This window comes from Artemia sp. Qi Xiang Cuo, chromosome 14, assembly GCF_049724085.1.
Source record: "Artemia sp. Qi Xiang Cuo chromosome 14, ASM4972408v1, whole genome shotgun sequence".
In the NCBI taxonomy this organism is placed as follows: Eukaryota; Metazoa; Arthropoda; class Branchiopoda; order Anostraca; family Artemiidae; genus Artemia; species Artemia sp. Qi Xiang Cuo.
In genome coordinates, this window is record NC_142807.1 from 9,869,892 (window position 1) to 9,895,895 (window position 26,004).

The window sequence follows — 26,004 nt, forward strand, 5'->3', positions numbered from 1 at the left end:
ACATCAAAACTTAAAACGAACAGAAATTATTACGTATATGAAAGGAGTTGTCTCTTCCACAAGACCTTGCTCTTTACGCTAAAGTTTTGACGTTGACCGTTTAATAGTTAAACACAATGACCGTTTAATACCGGGGGGATATTTTAAAACGGGAGTATTTTCCGCGGGGTGGGGGGTATTTTTCGTGGGGGCAGGGGTTTATTTTCCATGGGGGGTATTTTTCGGGGGGAGTTGATTTTCTGTGAATTTAATCTGACAAAAGAAATTACTTTCTGGTATAAAAGGAGCAGTATCCATCAGCAAGACCATCACTGCTGTCTTGGCCCTGAGTGTTGTCGCTGTTTCTATTATTTTTATTGTAACTGTTCCAACTGCATTATTTATGGAAGCAGCAGTATATACTGTTAATAAAATACATTTTAAAAGAAGTAATAAAATACAAAGCATTAAGGTACTACTATATCATTTTTCAGATGAGCTGTTAAAACTTCACTTCAGCAAATTTCAAGTACGATGTAAGCCCGCGCCGAAACAATTATTGGAGTTGATGGATTCGTAGCGATGAAGTTCAGTTTAACGATAACCAATTAAAAAGCTAGGGATGACGGTTAGTAAGCCTTGTGTTGCTTTTTCGATTGACTTCTTAGATAGTTGTCGGGGCTTTCTGTTTAGATAAATGTATTTTCAGTCGACATCCATCATCTATCAACTGATTGTATATCTCTTGAGTTATAATTAATCTTTTGGTGGGAAAGGTTAGTTAGATTTGAAATGAATTTTGCCAATGTCCTATTGCTTGACAGAATCCTTTTTTCTTCTTCAGTGATCCTCCTTGGATACAGGGAGGTCTGGCATCTGACAATTTTTAATTGTAAAGAAAACTTGGTACTGGTGCATTATGCGGGCACCGCTATATACTGTATCAAGGAAACCACGTGACGAAACCCGTGAAACGGGCTATTTGCAAGAGACCGCTATAGATAAATGATTGCAAAGCCGTGGTTTCTCAATGAGTTACAATATTTAAATGATTGTTTTTTGGGGTTTATGGGAGGAGGTACCTAGGTTAGGTTAGGTTATGTATTTAATATATGCTATGCTTTACCCCCACCCAACCCCCTAATGTGCAAATATATAGCCCAAATTTGTTTCTAGACTATTATATATTCATCCTATTTTACTTTATCTTACTAGCATTGACCAAACTTGACCGCCATCTCTGTGCCCGCATAATGCACCGTACCGAAAACTCCATATATCCTTTTATAGGGCATCATTTCAGGTGATTATTCTGACCCGTTTGCGGGAATTGAATATTTTGGTAGATTTGAAAGGGGGTCAAACCAGGGGCGTATTTTGCTGTGGGACAGGGAAGGCAGCTACCACCACCCCCCGCAGAAAGTCAGTGTCTTCCAAAATCTTGTCAAAACTAACGTAAGCCTACATAACTCAAGGATCCACAGAAAAAGATCAGTTTTATTTGCATTTATGGTACTATATAGCTTATTTTTATTTTTCCCTTTATTTTCACTTGACTTGGGAAAATCGGCTCCAATCCCCCCCCCCTCCACAGGATTTTGACGAAAATACACCACTGCGTAAGGCTCTGCGTAAGACCATATAAATTTGGTAAATTTTTTTGGTACTGGTGCATTATGTGGGCTCTGCTAAAGAAGTCAAGTTTGGTTAATGCTAATGAAATAAAATAAGATGAATGTATAATAGTTTAGAAACAAATTTCGGCTTAATATTTGCACCTTAGGCGGGGGGGGTTAAACATATCATATAATAAATACGTAACCTAACCTAGGTACTTTTTTCCCCTTTTAAACCCCAAAAACAATCGTTTAAACATTGTAACTCATTGAGAAACCACGGCTTTGTAGTCATTTATCTATAGAGGTATCTTGTAAATAACCTGTTTGACGGGTTTTTCGTGACTGGTTTCCTTGTAGAATATATAGCAGTGCCCACATAATGCACCAGTACCATTTTTTTATTCACTGATTATTGAGATAGCTAAGAAATTGACATACCTTTAGAATCAGAATTTCTTCCTGAATCCAAATACACCATTCATCTCCTCAGATAATTTACTTCCTTCCTTACAGAGGTCAAATATTTACCTGTAACTGTATATGTACACTGAATTTTCCATACTCCACTCTTTTTTTTAAATTCATTTAACTGTTTGTAAAAACGATAGAAATTTCATTGCATATATACGATTCAGCGTGTATATATTTATAGTTAGGGGAAGAGGGTGGGTGTAAAGTAAACTTGTGACGGAAATGCATTTTATATTCGGATTCAGGATGAAATTCTGATTCTAAAGATATGTCCATAGCTTAGCTATCTCAATAATCAGTGAACCGAAAAATGTACTTTAATTTCTCCCGGTTCTAGGCGTTTACCCCCGAGGAAAATACCCCCCCCCCGGAAAATAAACTCCACAGAAAATACTCCCCTGCCGAAAATACCCCCCAGAAAATACCCCCCCCGTGGAAAATAAGGCTTTCCAAATTTGAAAATTTTATTTGATTTTTTTTTTAATTTCTGTTGGGGGAAGGAATTTTGGTACTTGTGTATTAAGCACCACTTACTCAAGTTTATGCGGTGTAAAATTCGAGAACACACTGGTTTTTCGTTTGTTTCTTCGTTACTTTAAAAATAAATTTGGGCTATAGATTTGCAAATTAGGGGGGAGGGGTAAGGTATAGCAGGTCTGCATGCATATTAGATAGATAGATAGATAAGAACACAGTCAAATAACATAAATGAAAGGCACAAATATCATAAACTTTGATCAGTTTGATCACGGGGGGGGGGGTACTTTCCGGGGGCGGGGGTTTTTACTTGGGGGGGGGGTAATATACATAAATACCAAATTTGTGTATGTAAATACACAAATAACATGAACTTTGATCAGCGATCATCCATACAACACTTAAATGAAACACTACATTAACCTAATAATAGTACATACTTGGAAAAACGGTCATTAAAAAAAAACACTTAACACTTGGAAAAAACACTTAAATGAAACATTACATTTACTTTATACTAGGATTTTTTTTTTTTTTTTTTTTTTTTTTTTTTTAGTTAACAAAATTTCTCGCTATTCTTCTGTAATTTTGGTGGTCATATACATAAAAAGGATTGTTTTCTTACTTCAAACTGTTCAAATACTTTACCCCCCCCTCCCCTTATGTACAAATATATAGCCTGAATTATATATTTCCCATGTACTCTGTCACTTGTCTTTGTCTTGTCTCGCGCTAAGCTGAAAAAAAATAACGAAGAAACCGGTTTGTTCACACAGCGTAAACTTGAGTGGCCCATAATAAATAAGTACCAAAACTCCTTCCTCCGACGGAAAAAAAAACTCAAACAAAATTCTCAAATTTGAAAAGCCTCTTTTTCCACGGGGGGGGGGGGGGGTAAAGTATTTAGACAGTTTCGAGTCAGAAAACAATTCGTTCTAAACATGTGGCCACTAAATAATTACAGAAGAATAGCGAGGTATCTGGAAATTTTGTTAACTAAAAAAAAAAAAAAAAAAAAAAAAAAAAAAAAAAAAAAATGCTGTGTAAAGTAAATATAATGCTTCATTTAAGTAACCAAACACATTTTGCATGCAGACTCGCTATACTTTACCCCCCACCCCCCCCCCCCTAATGTGCAAATCTATAGCCCAAATTTATTTCTAAAGTAGCGAAGAAACCAACAAAAAAACCGGTGTGTTCTCGAACTTTAAACAGCGTAAACTTGAGTGAGTGGTGCATAATACACAAGTATGAAAATTCCTTCCCCCTACGGAAATTAAAAAAATAAAACTCAAATAAGATTCTCAAATTTAGAACGCCTTATTTTCCACGGGGGAGTATTTTTCGGGAGGTATTTACCGTGGGAGGGGATATTTTCCGCGGGAATTATTTTCCAGAGGAGCATTTTCTGCGGGAAGGGGGTGTATTTTCCTAAGGGGGTATTTTTCGGGGGGTACTTTTGGCGGGTGGGGGGGTATTTTCCGCAGAAGGGGTATTTTCCAGAAGTATTTTCTGGGGGGTTATTTTCCGCGGGGGTAATTTCCACGGGGGTGTTTTCCGGCGGGGGGGGTAATTTCCGGGGGGTAATCACCGGGGGGGGGGGGTAATCGTCGGCCACCATTTCTCACAGTGTATCGCTGAAAATGGTGCATAGTCATTGGTGCTTAGGAGGATTTTTTCCTTTTTTTTATGAACATGCAAAATAATCAAAATCTAAGGGGGAGGGGGTACTAGCATGAAAACTCCTTTTTTCTACCTCAGAATACTCCTCAAGGGATCTGTCCTTGCACCACGGTGGATACTTTGTATGTCCAGAGGATTGACCCCCTGGGCATTTGGCAGTCGTTAATGGTTTAACAACATCCAATCTTGGCATGGTATTGCACATAGTACCCTGCCTCACGGCCAGCCTCTGGACAAATGACCAGCGGTTGGCCAGTGACTGAAATTAGCATTAGTAGCCCCTATTTGTGACTACAGCTCTCAGGGGCACCGCAAGAAGGTTGTCATCACTATCCCCTTCGTAACAGCAATTGTCCCAACATATCAGGACTGATGGAAAGCCTCATAGGAGTACTCTCTGTTTGTCCCAAGATGAGCTTTCTGCTACAAAACCTTCAAAAAGAAGAAACGAATCAGTTAAAGAGCCTGAAGTTAAATTTAATTTTGGATGCCAACACACAAAAGAAGGATTTAAATATAAATAAGTAAAGCTACTCGTGTTGCCTTTTTTTGCTTGGTCGTTAACAATGGAAAGAAAAGACACTAAATTTTTCTGTGATCAGTATTCAAACAGACATTAATGTTTCCTAATAAAGGTAAAATTAAAATCAGATAATAATTCTGTCAAAGAGTTCGCTTGCCATAATTTCAACTATAAATTCAATGATACTGTTCTCACGTCCATCAAAATATCTATTTGATGGAATCGTTGAAATAAATCCTTTGGCTTGTATCAACTGTCACAGGTTTTGTCAAGTTTGGTATACTCGTAATTCAATATCATTATAGGGACACGTATAGGGCGCGACTTCAGCTCAGCAGGGGAAAGAACCAAATATGTGTTTGGTTGATGCTTTATCAAAGACTGAAGTAAAAACCAGAAGAAAAAATTTGGCTGAGTGTTTTTTACATTGACGTAGTGTTTAATCAAGTAATTGAAGTGACAGGATGTTTGAGCATTTATCACTTTCAGCACTAATTTACATTTATGGATTCAGAAGACATTCTGGCTAGACATTCTGATATTGAAAGTAAAAAATCAAATAACTCAGCGAACGAATTAGAATATTGTAAGCATTTTGGCATGCCGTCTTTAGCGTAAGAGGAAGGTTTAAAAAATGGAGAAAACAAAAAATATCACAACTGTGAAAACGGAAAAACTCTCCAGAAAAAATTTCCTTGTTTATCTTTTATTTGCAATTATTTATCCAATTTTCTTGTATAGTCTTATACACAACTAAAAGTCAGTTTACGTTTTAACAATAGTTTACGTTAGTTGAATGTGCATTGTCACTTTAATATACATATACTGATATTTAGTAATCAAAATATTAATATTATTTGATTTATTAAAGTTATAAAAGTAAGAACATTTATATTTTTTCAGTAAAGTGCAAATTACGTTCTGTCCCTCGGAAGGCATAGTGGTTTTGAGCCCAACTTATGTTAATTTCTTCTCGTTTTGAGTTTGACTCGGTTAATTATTGTAATTTCTGTTCGTTTTGGGTTTCATTTATTTATCGATGCTGATTTGCGGTAGTTTCACGCTTCGTAGATTATTTGATTTTATTTTTGCTCATTTTTGGTTCAACGGAGTTCTTTGGTTTCTTTGAAAAACTTATTTTGTGGAAAAAGTTTTTTTTAATTAATTTCTGTTCGTTTTATATTGATATAGTCTTTTCAGGGAAAAAGAAGATAATACTTTAAATTTTTCGTTTTTTTAAGACTTTATAGTCTGGCCTGCTATTTTTATGCTGGAGAAAATTTTTCAGCAATTTTTAACAACATACACCCTTTTAAAAATCTGGACACAAATAGTAGTGTTTAGTTTCGTTTCATACCTCCTCTAATTGACCTGAAATGGAAAACTTGATACCATTTGCAAAAAAATCTGCTTAATTTCTTTGATAGCTTGGATACACTTACGCTTTTTTGACTTGGTTAAATTTTAAGAGCAGAAGTAGCCCCGAAAGTTGGAACATAATACCCTCAGTCGTTCTTGGGATACTGGTATACTGCTGAGATTCCTTATTGGGAATTAGCATTAACACAGTGCATTTTGATTTGATCTTAAGGCAACATTTCTTTTTTAAACATAAAGGCAAATGGGACGGTGGGCGTGGGAGGGGGATTAGTTGCCCTCCAATCACTTTCGACTACTAAAAAGGGCATCAGCCCTTTCTATTTTCAATCGATTGATTCATTTTCGAAGTTCCTACGACAACTCCTTCGATACGAAGTGCCCTGGTCTAAACAACAACAACAACAACAAAAATCATACATTATACCCACATCAATCTTTACTATAAAAATTCCAAGCCTTCCGATCAATTTCGACTATTAAAAAGGGCACTAGGCCTCTCGATTTCCAATCGAATGAGTCCTTTTTGAGTTTCTACGATAACGCATTCTATAAACACCTTATTTGCCCCCAGGGCATAAATTACAACCCTTACCGTAAGGGCTGTGAGAGTGGTTGTCATCCTCTAAGACATAATTTCCAGAACTTTCAACTACGTTAAACAAAATGGCTATCTTAAAATTTTGATTGGATGTGTTTGGGAAAATGGTGAGCGTGAGAGGGGCGTTAGCCGCTCTTCCATCACTTTCAACTATTAAAAAAGACAATAGCCCTTTCAATTTCCAATCAAATGAGCCCTTTTGAAGTTTCTACGACAACACTTTCAATAAAAACCTTATATTCCCCCAGGGCCTAACCTACAACCCTCGCCCTGAGAGCTGGGGGGGGGGGGGTTGTCATCCTCAAAAACCTAATTTCCAGAACTGTCTACTACGTTGAACACAATGGGTATCTGAAAATGTTCATTGGATGTATTTAGGGGATTGGTGCGCGTGAGAGTGTGGTTAGTTACCCTCCAATCACTTTCGACAATTAAAAAGGGCACTAGTCCTCTCACTTCCCAATTGAATGAGCCCTTTTTGAAGTTTTTACGACAACACTATCTATAAAAACTTTATATGCCCCCAGGGCATAACTTACAACCTTTGCCATGGAGGCTCTGGAGGGTTTTCATCCTTAAATACATAACTTCCAGAACTTTCAACTACGTTGAACAAAATACCTATCTCTAAACTTTGATTGAATGTGTTTGGGGAAATATGGGCGTGAGAGGGGGGTCAATTACTCTCCACTCACTTTCGATTATTAAAAAGGGCAATTTCAATTTCCAAACAAATAAGCCCTTTTTGAAAGTTCTACAACAACTTTTTATATAAACTTTATATGCCCCTAGGGTATAACTTACAACCCTTGCACTGAGGACTCTGAGGGGGTTATCATCCTAAAAGACCTAATTTCTAGAACTTTCGACTATGTTGAACAAAATTGATATCTCAAAATTTTGATTGGATGTGTTTGAGGAAATGGTGGGCGTGAGAGGGGGGTTAGTTGCCCTTCAATCACTTTTGACTATTAAAACGGCAATAGCCCTTTCAATTTCCAATTGTATGAACCTTTTTTGATGTTTTACAACATCGTTTTCTATAAAAAAAAACCTTACATGCTCCCAGGGCATAACTTACAACCCTTGCCCTGAGGGTGGTGGGGGGGGGGGATGGGTTGTCATCCTTAAATACCTAATTCCAAAACTTTCAACTACGTTGAATAAAATGGCTATTTAAAAATTTTGATTGGATGTATTTGGGGAAAAGGTGGGTGTGAGAGGGGGGTTAGTTGCACACAAATTACTTTCAACTATTAAAAGAACACTAGCCCTTTGAATTTCCAATCAAATGAGTCCATTTTCAAGTTTCTACAGCAAAGACTTCAATAAAAACCTTAAATGCCCCCAGGGCATAATTTATAATCCTTGCCCTGAAGACCTTGGGGGGAGTGTCCTGCTCAAAGGTATAATTTCCCAAACTTTAAACTGCGTGGAACAAAATAGCTATCTCAAAATTTCGATTGGATGAGTTTGGGGAAATGGTGGGCGTGGAAGGGATGTTAGTTGCCTTCCAATGACTTTCGACTATTAAAAAGGGCACTAGTCATTTCAATTTCCAATCGAATAATTCCTCTTTTAAGTTTCTACGACAACGCGTTCTATAAAAACATTATATAGCCCCAGGGCATAGCTTAAAACCCTTGCCCTGAGGGCTGTGGGGGAGAGTCCTCCTCAAAAACATAATTTCTATCTGGAAATCGACAACGCTGAACAAAATGGCTATCTAAAAATTTTGAATGGATGTGTTTGCGGGAAAGGTGGGCTTGAGAGGGGGTTTAGTTGCCCTAAATCACTTTCGACTGTTAAAAAGGGCTCTAGACCTTTGAATTTCCAATTGAATGAGCCTTTTTTCAAGTTACTGCGACAAAGATTTCAATAAAAGTTTATATGCCCCCAGAGCATAACTTATAACCCTTGCCCTGAAGACTGTGGGGGGGATGAGTGTCCTGCTCAAAGGTATAATTTCCTGAACTTTGTAAACTGCGTGGAACAAAATGGCTATATCAAAATTTTGATTGGATGTGTTTGGGGAAATGGTGGGCGTGGAAGTGGTGTTAGTTGCCTTCCAATTACTTTCGACTATTAAAAAGGTCACTAGCCATTTCCGTTTCCAATCGAATGAACCCTTTTTGAAGTTTCTACGACAACGCGTTCTATAAAAACCTTATATGCCCCCCAGGGCATAACTTACAACCCTTGCCCTGAAGGCTTTGGGAGAGTCTCCTCCTCAAAAACATAATTTCTATTTGGAAATTAACTACGCTGAACAAAATGGCTATCTCAAAATTTTGATTGGATGTGTTTCAGGAAATGGTGGGCGTGGAAGGGGTGTTAGTTGCCTTCCAATCACTTTCGACTGTTAAAAAGGGCACAAGCAAATCCAATTTCCAATTGAATGAGCCTTTTTCGAGGTTTCTACGACAACTTCTTCAATACGAAGTGCCTTGCTCTAGAGGAAAAAAAAATAATACATTGTGCCAACATCGTTCTCATATGCCCTCAGGGCATAACTTAAAACCCTTGCCACGAGGTTTGTGGGGGAGTGTCCTCCTCAACAATATAATTTTTATCTGGAAATCAACTACGCTGAACAAAATGGCTATCTCAGAATTTTGATTGGATGTGTTTGGGGGAATGATGGGCGTGAGGGGGAGCTATTTGCCCTTCGATCACTTTCGACTATTAAAATGGTCACTAGCCACTCCAATTTTCAATCGAATGAGCCTTTTTCGAAGTTTCTACGACAACTCCTTCGATACGAAGTGCCCTGGTCTAGAAACCAAGAAACAAATAACAATAAATAATACATTGTCTGAACATCGTTCTTTACTTAGGCAGCGCTATTGCACTGCCTATGATTAACCCGTCATTAAGTTTCTGGAGTCATTCTTCTAGAGAGCTTCTGTTTCTGGAGGGGACAAGAAAAACTTATTATGATCATTTTTGAAATCGTATCGGGAAACCCCCCTCTCCCTTCGTGGGAAATTTTCACCAAAAAACCCCCACCATGAAAAATTTCTCCAGCGGAAAAATCTCTCATGGAACATTCCACCCGCAAAAAATTATCTCTCGGACACATCTCTCCTTGCTGAAAATTCCCTTGGAATTTTTTCCTCGGATAATTCCCCTTGGAGTGTTCTCTTTACTTTAAAAAAATATTTTTTTTAATTACATTAATTAAAAAAAAAACTTTCCGAAAAACAAGTTTTTCAAAGAAAAGTAAAGGCCATTTTAAACTTAAGCTCAGGAGATACCAATACCTGTTAAAATTCAAACTCAAAACGACCAGAAATTACTATTAAAATTCAAACCCAAAACGAACAGAAACTAAATAAACAATCATAGCAAAAAACATACAACAAATAATAATATAAATGAATAAATACATCTTAAAGCGAGTAATGCTTAGACTTAATATGAAAATCAAGCTTAAAGCGAAAAAAAATATCTTGCTATTAAAGTACAAATGAAACTTAAAACGAACAGAAATTAAATAAACAATCAATGCGAACAAACATACAATATATAATAATGTAAATGAATAAATAAATCTTAAAAATAGTGAAACTTAAATTGAATATGCAAATCAAGTTTCAATCGAATAAAAATAACTACAAACAAGAGTTTGGGTATCGCCTCACTGCAGAAGCCTAAAACCTACTGCGTCATTGGCCCCTTACTGAAAACTATACGAGTCTTGAACAGTCTTGGAAAGTATAAACAAAATCAAATTGAATCTTAGATATATAATGATATTAATTGTTGAAAGATCCATCGGTGCAAGATTTTTTTTTTCACTGTAATTTTTATTTTCATTTTCAATGCTGTAAGAACTGGAAAAGAATAAATTTGTAATATCCAATTGGTTTATTTTCAGTGAAACGCCAAGGACGGAGAAGGCCTTAGGTTCTTGCCGTTAAATAAGGAGGCAGTATCCAAATATAGTATGTAGTGAAACTATATTCTTCTTGAACAATCTTGGGAATAACTAATAAATTAAACTGAATATTTGACATATAATGATATTAATTGCTGAAAGCTCACCAGTTCAAGATTTTACTATAATTTTAATATCTATTTTCAATATTAAGTACAAAAGAAATCATTTGTAATATAATTCGTTTTCAGTAAAGCACCAATGACGCAGTAGGTTGTAGGCTTCTGCAGTGAGGTGATACCCAAACTCTTGTTTGTAGTTATTTTTATTCGATTGAAACTTGATTTGCATATTCAATTTAAGTTTCTCTCGTTTTAAGATTTATTTATTCATTTACATTATTATATATTGTATGTTTGTTCGCATTGATTGTTTATTTAATTTCTGTTCGTTTTAAGTTTCATTTATACTTTAATAGCGAAATATTTCTTTTCGTTTTAAGCTTGATTTTCATATTCAATCTAAGCATTACTCGCTTTAAGATGTATTTATTCATTTATATTATTACTTGTTGTATGTTTTTTGCTATAATTCTTAATACAATTTCTGTTCGTTTTGGGTTTCATTTATTCTTTAATAGTAATTTCTGGTCGTTTTGAGTTTGAATTTTAACAGGCATTGGTATCTCCTGACCTTAAGTTTAATATGGCCTTTACTTTTCTTTGAAAAACTTATTTTTCGGAAATTTTTTTAATTAATTTTTGTTCGTGTTTGATTGCAAAAATTTTTAGGTTTTTATGGCATGGGGGGGGGTTGCTTGCTGTCCGATTATTCTTGACTTTAAAAAACGGATCTAGAACTTTCAATATAAATTGAATGAGGTTATTTTCAAAGTCTATACGATAACCTCTTTGATAAAAACCTTATATATGAACAATAGAAAGCTTTCATAACTTGTGGACAGCGATGGACAACAATGAATGGATTGAAAAAATAGCTCCAATAAGGGGGTTTAGAACATTTCACTTGCTGGCACAAAGGGATCACGACTGTTTGGAATTGACCTTAATAGGATTTTGTGTGCCAAAGCAATTTTTCATCTATCACAGATTACGTATTTTAACCTAATTAGATAATTATAATAGATTTAGTATGTGTTCTTCCCATACAAAACTTTACCTTATTAAAGTCTTTGGGGTGGTGGCGGTGTAGTTGGCATAAAGAATAAAGCTTTAGCGTAGACAGTAGAAAAGGGGGAGGGTGAGGTTGGAGACTCATCCAATACGGGGCGGAACTTCACCTATCTCCTCCGTTCCCGATTTCGGAGATAAGACAGACTCATTCGGCTGTAGGATGTTGGACCGTTTGAGTTGTGGAAGACATTAAAATACTCAAAAATACTTTATATTTTCAGTTATTGCATACTTGATTTCATAGATTGTGCAATGGTGAACCCCCTGGTCCATCATTTGGGTTAGCCTCAACTCATAATATGCAATTTTGATTAATTGTTCCGTGTTATGCGCATATATTATTCTAAATATGTTATTTTGACTTATGCTTTTATCGTATTGCGTTCATTTTTATACCTTGAGATAAGAATTGAAACCTTGGCGTAGACAGTGGGGGGGAGTCTTTCCCCTCACATGCATAATTGAGTAGCCACAGAGAAAGTAATACAAATGAAAATGATCTGTCTTTTGAAAATATCTTTTTTCAAAAGACACGAACAAAATCGTCTAAAGGAACCTGGAGTGCTATCTCCGACATTTCCGTTGATTCTTTATTCCCTTTATTTTCAGATGTAAAATTTAGAATATTATCAAATGGGTTCACTCACTGGGCCAGGGGGTTCACTCACTGCAGAAGCCTACAACCTACTGCGTCATTGGTGCTTTACTGAAAACGAATTATATTACAAATGATTTCTTTTGTACTTAATATTGAAAATGAATATTAAAATTATAGTAAAATTTTGAATTGATGAGCTTTCAGCAATTAATATCATTATATGTCAAATATTCAGTTTAATTTATTAGTTCTTTCCAAGATTGGCCAAGACAAATATAGTTTCACTACAAACAAAATTTGGATACTGCCCCCTTCTTTAACTGTAAAAACCTAAAGCCTTCTGCGTCATTGGTGCTTCACTGAAAACGCCAATTCAACTTTAATAACAAAATATTTCTTTTCGTTTTAAGCTTGAATTTCATATTCAATCTAAGCATTACTCGCTTTAAGATGTATTTATTCATTTATATTATTACTTGTTTTATGTTTTTTACTATGATTCTTTATACAATTTATGTTCGTTTTGGGTTTCATTTATTCTTTAATAGTAATTTCTGGTAGTTTTGAGTTTGAATTTTAACAGGTATTGGTATATGCTGAACATAATTTTAAAATAGCCTTTACTTTAATTTGAAAAACATATTTTTAGTAAAGTTTTTTTAATTAATTTTTTTTCGTTTTTTATTGCAAAAAGTTTCTGGTTTTTATGGCATGGGGGAGGGGGTTGCTTGCTGTCCAATTATTCTTGACTTTAAAAAACGGATCTAGAACTTTCAATTTAAATTGAATGAGGTTTTTTTCAAAGTCTATAAGATTACCCCTTTGATAAAAACCTTATATATGAACAATAGACAGCTTGCATAACTTGTGGACAGCGATAAACAACAATGAATGGATTGAAAAAATAGCTCCAGTGAGGGAGTTTAGAAAATTTCACTTGCTGGCACAAAGGGATCACGACTGTTTGGAATTGACCTTAATAGGATTTTGTGTGCCAAAGCAATTTTTCATCTATCACAGATTATGTATTTTAATCTTATAATTGGATAATTATAATAGATTTACTATGTGTTCTTCCCAACTCATAACCTCAACTCATCAACTCATAGCCTCAACTCATAATATGCAATTTTGATTAATTGTTCCGTGTTATGCGCATATATTATTCTAAATATGTTATTTTGACTTATACTTTTATCGTATTGCGTTCATTTTTATACCTTGAGATAAGAATTGAAACCTTAGCGTAGACAGTGTGGGGGGAAGTCTCCCCCCTCACATGCATAATTGAGCAGCCACAGAGAAAGTAATACAAATGAAAATAATCTGTCTTTTGAAAATATCTTTTTTCAAAAGACACGAACAAAATCGTCTAAAGGAACCTGAAGTGCTATCTCTGACATTTCCGTTGATTTTTTTTTCCCTTGATTTTTAGATGTAAAATTTAGAATATCATCGAATGGGTTTAGTCGTCCCCTCCCTGAATAATTCACATTTGGAAAACCCACCCCTGGGAAATTCCTCCCCCCTCAAAGAACATTTTCTTTTCCTGCTGATAATTCCCCCTTTTAAATTCCACTCAGCAGAAATTTATTTATTAATTTACATTAATATCAGCACTAAATTTATTTATAAATTTAAATTAATATCTATTGTATGTTTGTTTGCATTGATTGTTTATTTAATGATTGTTTGATTGTTTATGTGCCCCCAGGGCATAACTTACAACGCCTATCCCCAGGCCCTGGGGGGATGTGTCGACCCCGGAGTTTTTTGTTATCAGAATTTTGGACTATTTTAACAAAATGCCTATCTCAAAATTTTTATCTGATGCATTTAGGGTGTGGAGGATGGGGGGCTAGTTGCCCTTCAATCTCTTTTGACTCTTAAAGAATGAACAAGAACTTTCAATTTCCAATCAAATGAGCCCTCTCTAAAGCTTATACGAACATCCCTTCCATAAGGAATAATGGGAAGGATTTGGAGAATCCTTAAATTACAACCCTTGCCCTGAGGGCTGTGGGGGAGTTGTCATCCTCAAAGACCTAATTTCCAGAACTTAAAACTACGTTTAATAAATGGCTGTCTCAAAATTTTGATTGGATGTGTTTGGGGAAAAAGTGGGCGTGAGAAGGGGGTTAGTTACCCTCAAGTCACTTTCGACCATTAAAAAAGGCACTAACCCTTTGAATTTCCAATCGAATGAGCCTGTTTTGAAGTTTTTACGACACCACCTTCTATAAAAACCTTATTTGCCCCCAGGGTATAACTTAAAACCCTTGCCTTGAGGGTTGTGGGGGAGTGTCCTCCTCAAAAATATATTTTCTATCTGAAAATCATCTACGCTGAACAAAATGGCTATCTCAAAATTTTGATTGAATGTGTTTGGGGGAATGATGGGCGTGGAGGGGGGGGGGCTAGTTGCCCTCTAATCACTTTCGACTATTAAAAAGGGCACTAGCCCTTTGAATTTCTAATCCAATGAGCCTTTTTTGAAGTTTCTACGACAACGCCTTCTATAAAAACCTTATATGCCCCCAGGGCATAACTTAAAACTCTTGCCCTAAGGGTTGTGGGGGAGTGTACTCCTCGAAAACATATTTTCTATCTGGAAATTAACTACGCTGAACAAAAGGGCTATCTCAAAATTTTGATTGGATGTTGTTGGGGGAATGATGGGCGTAGAAGGGGGGCTAGTTGCCCTCCAAACACTTTCGACTATTAAAAAGGGCACTAGCCCTTTGAATTTCTAATCGAATGAGCCTTTTTTAAAGTTTCTACGACAACGCATTCTATAAAAACCTTATATAACCCCAGGGCATAACTTAAAACCCTTGCCCTGAGGGTTGTGGGCGATTGAACTCTTCAACCTACGACGACCCCTTCCATATGAAGTGCCTCTGGTGAAAAAAAAATAAATGCCACAGCGTTGCCTCTGATTTCTAGTCGTTTTTAAATCATGCCGGAAATCCTCCCTCTTATGCAAAGTTCCTTCCGTGGAAAATTTTCCCATAGAAAATTGCTCCGGGGGGAAGTCCTTCCAGACAATTTCCTCCCCGCTAAAAATTTTCCCCGGGGAATTCCCTTGATCATTCTCTCCATATGTACAATTGAGTAGCCAAAAGGAATGCAAGACAAATAAAAAGAGTTCTGTATATGAATTCTGTAAAATCCCCCCGTGTAACAGTTACCCTTGGAAACTAACCGAGAAATGTTTTTTCCTGTGAAAAATTCTACCCGTTGAAGATTCTCCCTTACCCCACAGAAAATTTCCCTCTGAAAGATTCGTTATATTTCACAATAGCAAACACTATGTGTAAACAATGGACACTTTGTATAACTTCCAGCCCTTTCCCTAGGGGCTGTGGGTGGTCAAGTCATCCCCAGAGACTTTTTTGGACCTTTCAAATATGCTGATCCTAAAAAAGGCTGTCTCAAAATTTTTTCTTGGACGTCTTTTGGGGGAAAGGGGGTTTGGTAGGGGGCAAGTTGTCCTTCAATCTGTTTGGTCACGTAAAAAGGGCACTGGAAGCTTTCATTTCCTTCTAAATGAGCCATCTCTCGGTCTTATTGGACCATTGGTTTGATGTGATCATACCTGGGAGAAAAAAAAAACAGCAAATAAATACCCACCCGTGATCCTTCTCTTTACAAATAATTCAAAATTCCACATTTTGTTAATGGTATCTTGAAACCTCTACATTAGCGCTCTGATACGCTAAATATGATGGCATGTTTTTATCAAGATGATTTTGACTTAATAATTTTTACAATAGAGGATGGAGAGGAGACTCAAAAAAGGGTTTTTCAATGGAAAAGTCAAAATTTTATTTTATTTTATTTTTTTATTTCATTTTATTTTTGATCTTTCTTTTTATTGATTAAACATCTTGGACACTTCATAGAGGAGGATATTCATACTCTACATATGTAGCTATGCAAATATTCACAATAATAATAATAATAAACAGGATAATGGCCGTACCTGTAAACAACGTTCCTTTAATCGTATTTGTAAACAGAAGAAATAGGAAGGAATCTTCTGTCTGTTTGATATTTGAGAAATCGTAACCAGCAATGGCATTTTTGGGTATTTACTATTTTTGGCATTTTTACACAATAATAAGCTCATATGTATTTTTTCAAGGGCAACCTGTATTCTTATGTTCAATCATTCATAAAGTAAAGAGCACAGTATTTAACTTCCACATTTATTGTTACATTAAAATTGTGGCTTTAGGTTAAAAAAAAAGGTAAAAACACGTGAATGATGAGGGAAATATAAGAAACTATTCGAAAATTCCTATTCCTAAAATCTTCAGATTTCAAGGGAGACGAGAGCCCTAATTTGCTTCCTCAGCCCCCTAGAAAGAGCAAAGGCTCGCACAAAGAATTGATGTTTCTATTAACTTTCGCTTTTTCTAGAACAGGCTAAGTCTCACCCATAATAGGAATGCTTAACAGTTACAAAACGTAATAGTCAGTTGAGCTCTTTTCCATGGGTCTTATGCCTTACTCCTCATCGCGAAGTTTCATCCGAGCATTGGAAATACTCAATCCTGTGTTTATTACAAATAAATAATATCTATAAATAAATAAATATCTATAAATATTATGTATTATATTATGTGAAAAAAATTATCCTGTGTTTATTTATATTATTAAAAAATATTACAATATATATAAATAAATAAATAATAAATAATATATAATATCTGATAATGAAAATGAAATCTGATTGTTTGAATCGGTTAAGTGGAAACCTACATAAGTACAACATAGTCCTACATAGTCCTACATAGTCCTAAGAATATGGAACCTACATAGTCCTACATAGTCCTAAGAATAACCTACAAAGTCCTACAAACCTACAAACCTACAAACCTACATAGTCCTAAGAATATGGAAAGTCAAATATTTAATGTTTAAAAATATCGGGTGCCAAATATCAGCAAAAAAGCTAAAAACAAATGGCACTAAACAGCTTAAGAAGACACAGCTTTCCTTTGAAGGTGCTATTGTCTCTAAGAATCAATTCATTTTTAATCTTTGAAATTTTACAGAAGAAAAGCCTTGTTAGATTTAGCCAAATGTATATTTTCTTGTTTGTTTTTATTCAACGTTGCAACACTGAAGAATAAGTTATGCTGCCCTTAAAAACTTCATAATTCGAAACAACCAAAAAGATCTAAGACAATTGCAGTTCCCAAGTAGGAATAGACCCAAGGTTGGTACGGGAAGCAAAGAATGATTTACTTTAATATCCTTGGTACGCTGAAGGGAAAAAAGTCCGGCTCAACGTCCCCTTTTTTACGTCCTATTTGAATATAACCTATTGTTGGAATGTTTGAGTACTTTTCTCTTTGATTTCTACTTTACATTTATTTTTTCGTTTTTTTGCAGTCAGACACACCTAATAGTTTGGTAAATTAGATTTGAGACGAACTTTTTTTATTTTATTTTTTTTTGCACCAGTATCAGATTTCAGATAAAGTTAGCAAAAAAAATTTTTTATAAGAAATTAATACCAAGAGATCTTGGTATTAATTTCTTATCAACAAATTTTTTTGCTTCGATTGAAAGTAGATAAGAAAAATTGGGTCTTCCCACCCTCAAGAGTATCATGTAAACTTAATCGACCCTTAGCTCATATTTTTTGCCTCGAAATATTTAACTCTGTCTATGCAAGACGACATTCAGACAACACAAAATCTTGGCCTGGTAAAACTAGCCTGTTTCGTGTAAGAAATAAAATATGACAAGTATAAAAAACGATCAAAACTGAGATTAGTTGAGAAACTAATAATAGCTATTGTTATTCAATCATGAATAAAGGACTGATCATCCTGATCATTGCGACTTCCCTGCAAAATCCTCTACATATTAAAAATAAAACAGATCATCTCTGGTTTCTATTCAGTATTATTGCTCTTTTTTGAATGGTATCGTTGCATTTTGACGCATGCATTTTTTTTTAATTGATTCCTACCTGCAATTTTACACTCACGACTTGTGGAACAAACGCATGTATCAACTTTTTGAGCGCATCTATGTGACGTATCTATGTGTGTAAGTTTGAGGTTGTTAATGTGAAGTAGATCGCAGCACCATTGCATCCACCATTTAGTTCAATGTGGGCGAAAAGGAAACCTTTCTCAATATTTCAAACAGTTCGTGGTAACGAACTGTAAGTAAGGACAATAAAAAACTTTAAAAAACTTTAGCGTAAAGAGCGAGGTGTTGAGGAGGGGACTGCCCCTTTCATATGCGGAATAATTTCTGTTCGTTTTAAGTTTTAATGTCTCTCCTTACTTTCACTTAAAAAAACTTGTTTCTTTTATTTAATATAAGATAAACTTGAATGGTATTATGAACTGTTGGATTCAGCACCACAGCTCATTTTTAAGGGTTGTTATTCAACCCGAGGCATGGACTTTTTTTTTTAATACGCGGACAATTGCAATGCAATTTTGCCGGCACGACAAGAGAGATCAGTGCTTGCACTAACATACTTAGCGCATTTATGTGACCGTAGATTGAGATAGTTAATGAAAAGTAGCTTGCAATAGGCCTGCAGCTTTTCACTATTAAATCAATCATAAAAAGAATATGGCAATGGACATTACATTCCCTACTGGCGACGCTGATCTCCGTTTCACGGCCCTTCAGATAGGAGGTGCAGTGGGTTGGGGGGCAGCCATCCTGTGCTTTCGTACATCTTTCCTGTTTACCTTCCCTAGATTTCTCCAGGTGCCCATTTAGACCTGGGCTGACTCTGGCTGAGCTTACCAAGTCACGCCACTGATCCTCGTTCTAAACCAAATATTTAGCGACAGAGGGACTCAACCCCCTTGTCCTCACGGACAAAGGATATCAAGTCTAGCGGGCCAACCACTAGGCTAGGACGACTCTCAAATCCATTATGGTTATGGAAAAAAAGCTAACTGTAAGCTGAAACTTGAACAGTTGTTAATTGTTAAAGAAAAAACTCCTCCGTACAATTCCCACCTTTTCCTTTGGGTTGTAGGAAAAGGTAACAAGCAGAACTTCAATAAGTTGACTTTTACCAAAGGAAAAAAAGAGAGTGACTTTCCTAGAGTTATGGGGTAAAGAGTCTGTTTTAATATTATTTGTTTAATTCTGTGCCGTATTTTCGTAGGCCAATCGAATTATCCCCTGGAGCGATAAATACTTTTCGATTTCAGGAGCGATAAATAACTTTTTCTGAAGACATAAATAGCCTTTTTAAAACCTCATTAGTTTTTAAAATCTCCTATTAAAAATGTTTGAACAAGCGAAAAGAATAAAAAGTTAAATGTCATGCGAATGGTTGTCTTTTGTGACATTTTGCTCAGTAAAAAGAACGAAAAGGTTTTGAACTGCACGTTTGGTTATAAGTAAACTGTGTGTTTCTCTTTGGCTTTAGTAGTACTATTTTTTTCTCCTCCCCTTTGAATTAACGCACGTGAGTCATTGAATACAATTAAATTAGTCAGATACACAAACATTGTACACCTTTCTAGTCATAAAATAGCTTCCATATTAATTTTCAATTAATCAACATCGTAAAATAAAAAAGAAACCATTTTAATCTGTTGTGTTTTTTTTTCTCCTCCTCTTTGGACTAACGCACGTGCGTCATTGAATACAATTAAATTTGTGAAAGATACGCAAACATTGTAAACATTTCTAGCCATAAAATAGCTCCCATATTGCGTTTCAATTAATCAACATCGTAAAATAAAAAAAGAATCCATTTTAATTTTTTTTTCTCCTCCCCTTTGAAATAACGCACGTGCGTCATTGAATACAATTAAATCAGTCAAAGATACACAAATAATGTACACATTCCTAGCCATAAAATAGCACCCTAATTGCTTTTCAATTAATCAACATCGCAAAAACTAAATAAATCCTTTTTACTCTGGTGTTTTTTTTTTCTTACCCTTTAACTAACGCATGTGCGTCATTGAATACAGTTAAATTAGTCAAAGATACACAAACATTTTACACAATTTTAGCCAAAAAATAGCACCCAAATTGCTTTTCAATTAATCAACAATCGTAAAATAACAAAAAAGAATCCGTTTTACTTTGTTGTTTTTTTCTCCTCCCTTTGAAATAACGCACGTGCGTCATTGAATACAATTAAATTATTCAAAGATACACAAACACTGTAAACATTCCTAGCCATAAAATAGCACCCAAATTCCTTTTCAATTAATCAACAATCGTAATATAAAAAAAAATCCTCCCCTTTTTTTCTCCTCCCCTTTGAAATAACGCACGTGCGTCATTGAATACAATTAAATTATTCAAAGATACACAAACACTGTAAACATTCCTAGCCATAAAATAGCACCCAAATTGCTTTTCAATTAATCAACAATCGTAACATAAAAAAAAATCCGTTTTACTTTGTTGTTTTTCCTCCTCCCCTTTGAAATAACGGACGTTTGTCATTGAATACAATTAAATTATTCACAGATATACAAACACTGTAAACATTTCTAGTCATAAAATAGCTCCCCTTAGAAATAACGCACGTGCGTCATTAAATACAATTAAATTATTCAAAGATACACAAACATTTTACACAATTTTAGCCAAAAAATAGCACCCAAATTGCTTTTCAATTAATCAACAATCGTAAAATAAAAAAAAAGAATCCGTTTTACTTTGTTGTCTTTTCCTCCTTCCCTTTGAAATAACGCACGTGTGTCATTGAATACAATTAAATTATTCAAAGATACACAAACACTGTAAACATTTCGAGCCATAAAATAGCACCCAAATTCCTCTTAAATTAATCAACATCGTAAAATAAAAAAAAAGAATCCGTTTTACTTTGTTGTTTTTTCCTCCTCCCCTTTGAAATAACGCACGCGTGTCATTTAATACAATTATATTATTCTAAGATACACAAACACTGTAAACATTTCTAGCCATAAAATAGCACCCATATTGCTTTTCAATTAATCAACAATCGTAAAATAAAAAAAAAATCCGTTTTAATTTGTTGTTTTTTCCTCCTCCCCTTTGAAATAACGCACGTTTGTCATTGAATACAATTAAATTTGTCAAAGTTACACAAACATTGTACACGTTTCTAGCCATAAAATAGCACCCATATTAATTTTCAATTAATCAACATCGTAAAATAAAATAAAAAAACCCATTTTACTTTGTTGATTTTTTTTCTCCTCCCCTTTTAACTAAAGCACGTGCGTCATTAAATTAGTCAAAGACACGCCAACATTTTACACATTCCTAGCCATAAAATAGGACCCATACTGTTTTTCGATTAATCAACATCGTAAAATAAAAATAGAATCCATTATACTTTGTTTTGTTTCTCCTCCCCTTTGAACTAACGCACATGCATCATTGAATACTATTAAATAAGTCAAAGATACACAAACATTGTACACAATTCTAGCCATAAAATAGCACCCATATTAATTTTCAATTTATCAACATCATAAAATAAAAAAAAACCATTTTACTCTGGTGTTTTTTTTTCTTACCCTTTAACTAACGCATGTGCGTCATTGAATACAGTTAAATTAGTCAAAGATACACAAACATTTTACACAATTTTAGCCAAAAAATAGCACCCAAATTGCTTTTCAATTAATCAACAATCGTAAAATAACAAAAAAGAATCCGTTTTACTTTGTTGTCTTTTCCTCCTTCCCTTTGAAATAACGCACGTGCGTCATTGAATACAATTAAATTATTCAAAGATACACAAACACTGTAAACATTTCTAGCCATAAAAGAGCACCCAAATTGCTTTTCAATTAATCAACAATCGTAACATAAAAAAAAATCCGTTTTACTTTGTTGTTTTTCCTCCTCCCCTTTGAAATAACGGACGTTTGTCATTGAATACAATTAAATTATTCACAGATACACAAACACTGTAAACATTTCTAGTCATAAAATAGCTCCCCTTAGAAATAACGCACGTGCGTCATTAAATACAATTAAATTATTCAAAGATACACAAACACTGTAAACATTTTTAGCCATAAAATAGCACCCAAATTGCTTTTCAATTAATCAACAATCGTAAAATAAAAAAAAATCCGTTTTACTTTGTTGTCTTTTCCTCCTCCCTTTGAAATAACGCACGTGCGTCATTGAATACAATTAAATTATTCAAAGATACACAAACACTGTAAACATTTCGAGACATAAAATAGCACCCATATTACTTTTCAATTAATCAACATCGTAAAATAAAAAAAAGAATCCGTTTTACTTTGTTTTTTTCCTCCTCCCCTTTGAAATAACGCGCATGCGTCATTGAATACAATTAAATTAGTCAAAGATACACAAACACTGTAAACATTTCTAGCCATAAAATAGCACCCAAATTGCTTTTCAATTAATCAACAATCGTAAAATAAAAAAAAGAATCCGTTTTACTTTGTTTTTTTCCTCCTCCCCTTTGAAATAACGCACATGCGTCATTGAATACAATTAAATTATTCACAGATATACAAACACTGTAAACATTTCTAGTCATAAAATAGCTCCCCTTAGAAATAACGCACGTGCGTCATTAAATACAATTAAATTATTCAAAGATACACAAACACTGTAAACATTTTTAGCCATAAAATAGCACCCAAATTTCTTTTCAATTAATCAACAATCGTAAAATAAAAAAAAGAATCCTTTTTACTTTGTTTTTTTTTCCTCCTCCCCTTTGAAATAACGCACGTGTGTCATTGAATACAATTAAATTATTCAAAGATACAAAAACACTGTAAACATTTTGAGCCATAAAATAGCACCCATATCACTTTTCAATTAATCAACATCGTAAAATAAAAAAAAAGAATCCGTTTTACTTTGTTGTTTTTTCCTCCTCCCCTTTGAAATAACGCGCATGCGTCATTGAATACAATTAAATTATTCAAAGATACACAAACACTGTAAACATTCCTAGCCATAAAATAGCACCCAAATTGCTTTTCAATTAATCAACAATCGTAACATAAAAAAAAATCCGTTTTACTTTGTTGTTTTTCCTCCTCCCCTTTGAAATAACGCACATGCGTCATTGAATACAATTAAATTATTCACAGATATACAAACACTGTAAACATTTCTAGTCATAAAATAGCTCCCTTAGAAATAACGCACGTGCGTCATTAAATACAATTAAATTATTCAAAGATACACAAACACTGTAAACATTTTTAGCCATAAAATAGCACCCAAATTGCTTTTCAATTAATCAACAATCGTAAAATAAAAAAAAGAATCCGTTTTACTTTGTTGTTTTTTCCTCCTCCCCTTTGAAATAACGCACGTGTGTCATTGAATACAATTAAATTATTCAAAGATACACAAACACTGTAAACATTTCGAGCCATAAAATAGCACCCATATTACTTTTCAATTAATCAACATCGTAAAATAAAAAAAAGAATCCGTTTTACTTTGTTTTTTTCCTCCTCCCCTTTGAAATAACGCTCATGCGTCATTGAATACAATTAAATTAGTCAAAGATACACAAACACTGTAAACATTTCTAGCCATAAAATAGCACCCAAATTTCCTTTCAATTAATCAACAATTGTAAAATAAAAAAAAGAATCCGTTTTTCTTTGTTGTTTTTTCCTCCTCCCCTTTGAAATAACGCACGTGCGTCATTGAATACAATTAAATTATTATAAAAGATACACAAACACTGTAAACATTTCGAGCCATAAAATAGCACCCATATTACTTTTCAATTAATCAACATCGTAAAATAAAAAAAAGAATCTATTTTACTTTGTTTTTTTTTCCTCCTCCCCTTTGAAATAACGCACATGCGTCATTGAATACAATTAAATTAGTCAAAGATACACAAACACTTTACACATTTCTAGCCATAAAATAGCACCCATATTGCTTTTCAATTAATCCTTTTTAAAAATCCTTTTACAACTCTTCTCTACCGGGCCCTTTATCTCATTTACTCCTTAGGTATTTAACTGACAGTAGGACAGTAAACTTGGCTTGCAATTAAGACCTTTCACAGTGGTCTGTTTGATCTATGCAAACTATGGTTGTTTGAAGATCAGGCCGTTGTTTATGCATACTCAAGGGTACTTAGTTGTTTTTTCCTCCTCCCCTTTGAAATAACGCACGTGTGTCATTGAATACAATTAAATTTGTCAAAGTTACACAAACATTGTAAACGTTTCTAGCCATAAAATAGCCCCCATATTAATTTTCAATTAATCAACATCGTAAAATAAAAAAAAAATCCGTTTTACTCTGTTGTTTTTTTCTTTTCTCCTCCCTTTAGAACTAACGCACGTGCGTCATTGAATATAATTAAATTAGTCTAAGATACATAAACATTGCACACGTTTCTAGCCATAAAATAGCACCCATATTAGTTTTCAATTAATCAACATCGTAAAAAAAAAATCCATTTTACTTTGTTGTTTTTTCCTCCTTCCCTTTGAACTAACGCACATGCGTCATTGAATATTATTAAATTAGTCAGAGATACACGAATATTGTACACGTTTCTAGTCATAAAATAGCACTCATATTAATTTTCTATAAATCAACATCGTAAAATTAAAAAAAATAAAATTAATTTTACTGTTTTTCTCCTCCCCTTTGAACTAGCACACGTGCGTCATTGAATACAATTAAATTAGTCAAAGATAAACAACATTTCACACATTTCTAGCCACAAAATAAACCCAATATTGCTTTTTAATTAATCAACATCATAAAAAAAAATCCGTTTTACTTTGTTTTTTTTTTCTCCTCCCCTTTGAACTAACGCACGCGCATCATTGAATACAATTAAATCAGTCAAAGATACACAAATATTGTACACATTCCTAGCAATAAAATGGCACCCATATTGCTTTTCAATTAATCAACATCGTAAAAACTAAATAAATCCTTTTTACAACTCTTCTGTACCGTGCCCTTTATCTCATTTACTCCTTAGGTATTTAACTGACAGCAGGATAGTAGACTTGGCATGCAATTAAGACCTTTCACAGTGGTCTGTTTGATCAATGCATCCTATGGTTGCTGAAATGACAAATATTTGAATATCAGGCCATTGTTTATGCAGATTGGCTTTACAAATGTGAAATTGAAGCAGCTTGTTGAAAAGAGTAGGCCTATTGAGTAGTAATATTAGACTAAAAAATGTCATCCTATCCACAGTTATGAACTAAGTAGGGTATTCTTTTATTCTCGTCAAAGAGTGGTTATGGAGAATTAAAACAATAGGCCTTGTAGGAAATATTCTATGACAACCGGAGACTCAATAGAACCAGAAAAAAGTTGTGCAACTGTCCACTTACAGTATCTTTAACTACAGGTTTCTTAAGCGGTCAGTGCTTCCAATGTCCCTGAATTTTTCTGGGTTTCCCCAAATTTTGCCCAAGGAAACTGGGTTCTCTAAAATTTCCCCATAGATTAACGTTCCAAAATAAGCAAAAGGTAACACGAAATATTAATCATTACATTTTGTTAGCACTAATTTCTGCGGGGATTTCAGAGAATCAAATTTTCTTTTTTGAGAATTCAGGGAAGCCCTGAAAACCTGTGATAGTGAAAGCAC

At 34.5% G+C, this 26,004-nt stretch overlaps 1 long non-coding RNA gene across 1 annotated transcript in view; it reads left to right on the top strand.

The window, feature by feature from the left end:
• The window catches only part of LOC148944107 (uncharacterized), a 114,954-nt gene that overhangs the window by 77,806 nt on the left and 11,144 nt on the right, over positions 1-26,004 (top strand). The window contains exon 2 of the long non-coding RNA XR_016142892.1: positions 474-607. This is a non-coding gene — a long non-coding RNA (uncharacterized LOC148944107). The remainder of the gene's footprint in view (positions 1-473; positions 608-26,004) is intronic.